We start from the raw sequence: 7,662 nt of genomic DNA, 5'->3' as shown, positions 1-7,662 counted from the left end.
TGGGACTTCCTGATTCAAGCACCTTAATTCCCCAACATGGCATGCAGGTGACCTTCCACTCAAAGTCTAGTTGGTGAAGTGCAAGCTCTGGCTGATACTACCATTTTGAAAAGACTTCAAGTACTATTCCAGCAACAGATTATATCTGCTTTCTGAGGATCAACTTAGCCAAGCATGAAGAAATTTGTAATCATTTTGGCTACCTGATCATGAATTCATGAAAATCTATGAAACATGGGAAAATGGTTTATTTCTCTTTCTAGAGTGATTCTGGCAGACTGACAGAAAAAGGGGCAGAAAGTGCTAAGTCTTATCCAATTTACCAAGTGAATATTGCTACTGGAGCAACTGAATCATATCAGTCTTGGCACTTGCTGGGTTATAATATATAGCCTTAATTTCCAAAGGATGGGGCAACATGACTGTAGGATTGGAACTGTCCCACTTCTTTGGAGCAAGCCAAAAATCTTTGGGTCAAATATCTTATTACTCAAAGAGCATAGAGGAGGGAAGGCAATCCTCATCTGCAGATATCAGAGGCAGGGTTCAAATCAACTAGGAAATAAAAGCCAAGCCACTTTTGCACTAGGATATTTGCAAAATTGAAAAACCCAAGAGCACACAATTAGGAAAACTGGGTGGAGGGGTAGAATTTAAGGTTTGAAGGGGCAGGATGAAGTCTCAAATCAGGATGGTGGGGAGTTCCTGGTTTAGCCTATCTTCAAAGACATAGTATTTTAATGGTGGCTACTAGTATCCTTCAACATCCTGGCATAATTAGGGGCAGTATGTACCTGTGCACTGTCCTAATTTAAGTGCTCCCATCAGATCATGTCATCCATTCTGGAACTACCTTTATCAGAAGGGCTGATTTTACTTCAGTGGATGTCATTCCTCTGGGCTACACTTGACAAGGCTAAAGTCAGAATCATAGAATTTCAGATTTGGAAGAGACTCCTGTTACCTACCAGTTCAAACTATATATACCCAGCAAAGAATCCACTCTGCAGCCTGCCTGACATAGAAGTGTCAAGTCTCTGAAGACCTCGTATTGCTGAATCCAAGGTGACTGGCCCTTGGAATTCCTGGTTAGTTCTCATTAGCAAACTTTCCCTTCTATTGATCATAAATTCACCTCTGCAATTTCCACTCTTATGTTTGTAGTTTTGCTTTCTGAAGATGGGAACAAATCTATTCCATATGTCAACCCTTCACATCCTAGAAGACAACTATCATGTCATTCCACAAAGTCTTCCTGTCTTCAGACTAAACATCACCAGTTCCTTCAGTTGATCTTTTATGGCCCTTCACCATCTCCTTTCTCTGGACATTCCAGTTTATTAACTATCCTTCCTGAGAATGGGCCCACAACTGAACCCCATACTCCAGAAGTAATCTGACCAGGGCAGAGTACAAAAGGACTATTATCCTATTGCTGGATGCTATGGCTCTTAATTCAGTTTAAGATTGCATTAACTTTCTTGGCTACTGTATCAGAGCATTGACTCATACTGAGCTTGCAATCTTTTTAATTCCCCCTTCCTCACTCCAGACCTTTTTTGGATGAACTGCTGTCTAATGTTGCCTCTTTCATCTTGTACTTGTAAAGTTGGTTGGTTGGTTTTTTGAACCCAAGTGTAAGATTTTTGTATTTGTACCTATTAAATTTCATCTTATTGGATTTGGTCCAATGTCCTAACCATTAATATATTTTAAAATCCTGAGAGAAGGACCAATCTCCCAGAGGAGACATGAGGGAAAGGGGCCTAGGGCACAGCTAGAGGAGTAAGCCTTGTGAAGGAAAAGGCCTATTTCTTCCTCAGAGACTGAAGCAAATGAGAGAAATGGAAGGTGGCATTAAAAAAGATTTGAGGTGCAAAATTGAGAATAAGAAGGAGTTCAAGACAGATGGCCACAGTTTTCTCAGTATAAAGCAGGATCCTCTGCTGAGAGGGAGGAAGAGAAGGTGGTTTTGGTGATCTAAAGAGAAAAGAAAAGAATCGGGGGAGAGTAAAAGTCCTCACTAAATTATGATGTAGTGAGGACCCAGTTGATATTAGATTAAAAATCTGTAGTGAACTCACTAGGATTGTGTGAGTACTAGTGATAGCATTTGCATTTGGAAACACAAAAAAAGCAGGGGAGAAGGAATGATGGGAGTTACCTGGAGCTGTGTTGCCATGGGGACAGAGGATAGGTAGAGGTGGCTGGAGCACAGACAGATAAAATAGGAGGTTGTGATTAGAGAGAAATTTCAGTTTCCCATAATAGGGGTGGAATACTTCTAGGTGATGAAATCAAGGGCATTACCATCCTTTTGTGTGTGAGATAGTTAAAGTACAAGCACAGGGATACACACTTCTCTTCCCTACTCCTTTACTTATTTCTTTTAAATAAAATATGGTATTTTAGAGCCATATTTCAGTATGGAGTGTCATCACATAAAGTTTCAGTGATAACCTGTAAAGTCAAATGTGATTTCTTGCATTAGAATCTTCAATTCATTTTGCTTGTGTAATAAATACATGGTCTGAAGCAATCACCCTAGCTACTAATCTCACTAACAAGTTAAGTCTCCAGAGAATGGCTACTAACACTCCTTCAGTGCACTAAGAGTAGTTCTGAGGTCTTGGGTTCGGATTCTTTCTAATACTACAGTTCACAATCCCTGACTGGTGTGCTTCCCAGCATCGTTGTCAGCTTATACCACTTAATCAACTATCCAAAGGGGTATTGACTAAATTGGCAAGAACAGTTGTTACTACAAGATACAAAAACTATCTAGAAATCAATCTATCAAAGCACACAAAATACTTGTATAGATTGAATTACAAAATGCTCTATAAAGAAAGAGCTACTTAAATATCTAGAGGAATATTCAGTACTCATAGCTAGGTCATGCCAATATTATAAAAATGACAATCTACATTACCAAAGTTAAATTACAATTTTATTACTTCACCAAAGTTTCAAAAGGATACTTTGTAAAACCTGTTAAGTGGCAACATTTATTTTTAAAAATCTAGAATATCAAAGGAAATGAAAGAGATGAAAGGGAAACAGTCATTTCAGACCTTAAACTATATTAGGAAGCAGCAGTCATCAAAACCATCTGGTACCAGTTTAAAAAAAGAGTAGATCAATGGAAGTCTAAATAAAGAGGAATAAAAAACTAGAGCTCAAAAACCCAGTGCCTAATGAACCAGAAAGCATAAATTACCTAAAGGAATTCCTTATTTGATAAAACAAAACAAAACAAAAAAACTTCTGGGAAAACTGGAAAGCTATCTAGTTAAATTAGGCTAAGACCAACGTCTCTCACTATATTCCACAATACATTCTTTATGGATATGTGACCTTAATATTAAAAGAAGTCATTTCATTAAAAAAAGAAAAGCAGATCATATACCTCTCAAAGCTTTGGATAGCAAATCAAACAAGGGATAGAGGCAACTACAAAAAATAAAATAGATATGTCGATTACATGAAACTAAAGAGTTTTTGTACTTATGAAATATATTTAGGGAAGTGACCAAATGGGAGAAAAAGAACTATAATTCTGTGATAAGGGTTTATTCTCCAAGACACATAAACAATATTCCTACTCCTTCCCTCCCAGAGAACCATTCTATATTGCAAATAATACTTTAAGATTTTTTTTAAAGGCAAGGGTAAAAAAATCAGCATAACTGATTGATACATTGAAAAAAACAACCTGAAAAAATGCACCACACTCATTTCCTGTCGTCTCTACATAAAGGTAGAGTGGGGAGGTGTTTTTTCCAACTCTTTTTTGAAGTTATGATTTTGTAACAATTTGTAATATGCATATGTATGTGTTAGAATTTAAATCCCTGGCGACCATTAAATAATATACTCAGTCTCAACCCCTAAATTTAACACTACCTTAACACTACCATCATTTAACTTTATCTAATAGCTTTCAAAACTACTTTCGAATTTATCAATGACTTATCACACTCTATAAAGCAGGAATTCTAAATTCGAAGTCCATGAAAGCCCAAAGCAATGTGGATATGTTTTAGAGGTATGTGAATGTATATGGGGGAAATTATAACTTTATTTTCACTAATCTCTAAATTTTATTAACTGGAATTTAACAGTTCCTTCAATTATTCAAAGAACATCATTATGAAGAGAGGTCTATAGATTTTTACAGTCTGCCAAAGGAGAATCTTTTACATAAAAATGGTAAATAACTCATTGATTAATTGGGATGTTTCTTACCATGTTAAGGTATGAAAGGTTAGCACCTTCTCATTTACTTTAAGTGGGTGGGATAATTGATTTAGAGATTCAATGACCTTCATTCATATACTCACTAAAAATATTTTGTATCCTTATATAACTGCATCTGAGACTATATGTTTTATTATGTTTGTTTTCATGGATTTTGTTTCCTGTGATCTGCTAGGTTTCCCAAATATGATTAACTAAACATCTGATAGATTTAAAAAAAGTATACACACACACACACACATATAAACTCTTACCTTCTATCTTAGTATCAGTTCTAAGATAGAAGAATGGCAAGGGCTAGTTAATTCAAGTTAAGAGATTTACCCAGGGTCACCCAGCTAGGAAGTGTCTGAGGCCAGATTTGAACAGAGGTTCTTCTGACTCCGGGTCTGGTGCTTTATCTACTGTGCTGCCACTATGCATTTTTTTTTTCAAACAGAAAAAAAATCTGCCTTCTTTCCCTCTCTCATAACCTTTCTCCCCAAGATGAGAATGAAAGAAAAACAAAACATGTTACAAATATGTATAATCAAGCAAAACAAATTCCTACATTGGCCATGTCCAAAAAATATATCTTATTCCGCCCTTTTAGTTCTTCAACTGTCTATTAGGAAGTTGGGAACAAATTTTATCATTAGTCCTCTCAAAACATAATTGGACATTATGATGATAAGGTCATTAATTCTTTCAAAGATGTTTATCTTTACATGTCTATGTATAAATTGTTCTCCTGGTTGTATTCACTTAAGTCTGCATCAGTTCATATAAATCTCAATTTTCTCTAAAACCATCTCTTCCATAATTTCTTACAGCACAATAGCATTCCATCACATTTGTGTAATTCATATAGCTATATATATATATATATTCTTCAATTTATAGACACACCCTAAAATTTATATTCTTTGTCTCCTCACCAAGAGCTAGAAACATTTTTTGATTATTCTTAGAATTTATTTTGTTTAAGATCAATTCCTCCCTTAATCTTCCTTCATTCTAATTCCCTCTTCTCTCCTTTTGCTTCTATTTTCCTGTTGAATGTCATGCATTTTTGTACCCAACTGTGTGTGTGTATTTGAATATTCCCTCCTCAATTAGTTCATATAAGAATGAAATTTATGTCATCCACTCTCCTCTGCAAAGCTTCCTTTTTTTTTTTTGTAAAGATGTTTACCTTCATACATTGATTATGTGAGATAATTTACCTTCCTCTACCTTTCTGCTCCCTGGTTCCAATGTGTAACTTTTTCTCTCTGTGACCAATGTTCTAAAGGGATATTTGAAATCTTTCTCTATGTGAATGTAGGCACGTTATCCTTTTCAAAAGTATCTGATTATTATTTATTCATGTTTACCTTTTTATGATTCTCTTAACTACTGTGATTATACTTCAAAGTTTCCAAATAGCTCTGGTCTTTTCATCAGGAATGCTTGGAAATTCTATTGGATCCCGTTCTCATTTTACTTATACAAATATTTTTAATTTATTTAAAAAAAAACTCTTGCTTTATCTGTTCCAGGAATTGTAGTTAAATTTGTTCCCAATCTGGATTTTTCTTTGAGGTGTTGCATATAGATGTTTTGGAATCATTCTCTGCTTGTGAATTTGTGTCTTGAGCATCCCTGTCACCATAATAAGTTTTTAGAGAGTGGGATCCTTTTCTATTTATTAATTATTCTAGAATATTTCTTGAATGTAGGTTTCATGTTAGGAATGTACCCTGTACATTTATGGAGGGAAGATCTCAGCTGATTCTGTTGCTGCTTTTTTGGGGGATATCAAGTGTTTTGTTATACCAGGATCTCAGTGACAGCTTAGGTTTAGAACTTGAAAGCTTTTAGTGCTACCAAAATGGTCTGGTACAGGACAAAGTCTGTTGCTTTCCTGATCTAAGCTCTCCCATTTTCTGACCTGGGTTTGGGTCTGCTGATATTCAGAATCTATCAGTCAGCTAAGAGCCTTCGCTTATTTGGAAGGTCAGAACTTCAGGTTCTCCTTTTGACTAATCCCTGCCCTGGTTATGCCTGTGCAAGCTTTAGACTGGACTAGAAGCTGGCATTTGATATCCTGTTCCCTTCCAGGGATGTCACACAATTCCTCTCCTCAGTACACACTGGATCTATGACCCAGAACAAAGCTGCCAGCTGTCACCTGTTCCCAGACTGCATGTGGTGCTCTAGTATAGTACGGTTCTTAAACATCCCCTTGTTCTGGAGGGTTTTATGAGTCTTCATGCTCTTGGCCAGACCACCCTCCCCCACTATCTGCAGACCTCTTTTTTGGTCTCTCTATGCCAACCTGGGCTATAAAATGAGTCACTGTGACTTTTTCTTGGATTTCCCCATAAGGATTCAGTTGGTGAATTTTCTAGATTTGGAGAGCTATTGTTTTGTAGTTGGGGTGGTGGGGACTCAACTATATTCTTAATTCTTTGCCATCTTTGTTCTACCTCCCCTGATACATCTTAAATGACTATAAACTGAAATGCAGTCCATGCACTGTCTAGGGACACAGTGAATCACCCCTCTCCATCATTATCCATCATATATCCTTATTGATACACATCCATCTCATATTCTTTTTTTTTTTTAAACCCTTACTTTCCATCTTGGAGTCAATACTGTGTATTGGTCCCAAGGCAGAAGAGTGGTAAGGGCTAGGCAATGGGGGTTAAGTGACTTGTCCAGGGTCATACAGCTGGGAAGTATCTGAGGCCAGATTTGGACCTAGGACCTCCCAACTCTAAGCATGGCTCTCAATCCAATGAGCTACTCAGCTTCTCCTGTCTCATATTCTTAATGACACATTTTGCTGTTGACATCCAACAAGAGGTGATTAATGAAATGGACCATCTGAGATACATACATATATATGCATATGTGTATATATAGACATATGCATTCCTGCATATATACCCCCATAACGCACACACATGTGTGTGTATGCAGAAGCCCCATGAGTTCACAAATGGCATCTAAACTTTCTAGTTATTCCAGATGACACAACTTTTCTTGAGCGTGAGAGGTGAATTTTTCTTGAGAGATTTATTAGTCTGTCAGCCATCATGGGTTGCGTCAGAAATTGTCATGTATGCAAAGAGAGAGGATTTGTTAATCTGGAAGATACAGTAATTCACAGTAACTTCAATCCTTCAAAATGTTTGTGATTTCATCAAAGTGTGAACCTATTTTTCCCTCTCCAAATCTTAGTGTGACTTATGAGTTGGTATGAACAACAAATTCAGCCAGCTTTGCACTTAGCTTAATTTGGTGCTTTAATTCAGAACTGCAAAACAGCAATCTCTCAACCTTTTTTGATCACAAACTCCTATTAGTTAAATATTTTTGAGCGTGCCTCAATACATATGTGTTCATTTGTACATTATATATATGTAGTAAAAG

Source organism: Monodelphis domestica, chromosome 4, assembly GCF_027887165.1.
Source record: "Monodelphis domestica isolate mMonDom1 chromosome 4, mMonDom1.pri, whole genome shotgun sequence".
In the NCBI taxonomy this organism is placed as follows: domain Eukaryota; kingdom Metazoa; phylum Chordata; class Mammalia; order Didelphimorphia; family Didelphidae; genus Monodelphis; species Monodelphis domestica.
This window is presented reverse-complemented; position numbering follows the sequence as displayed.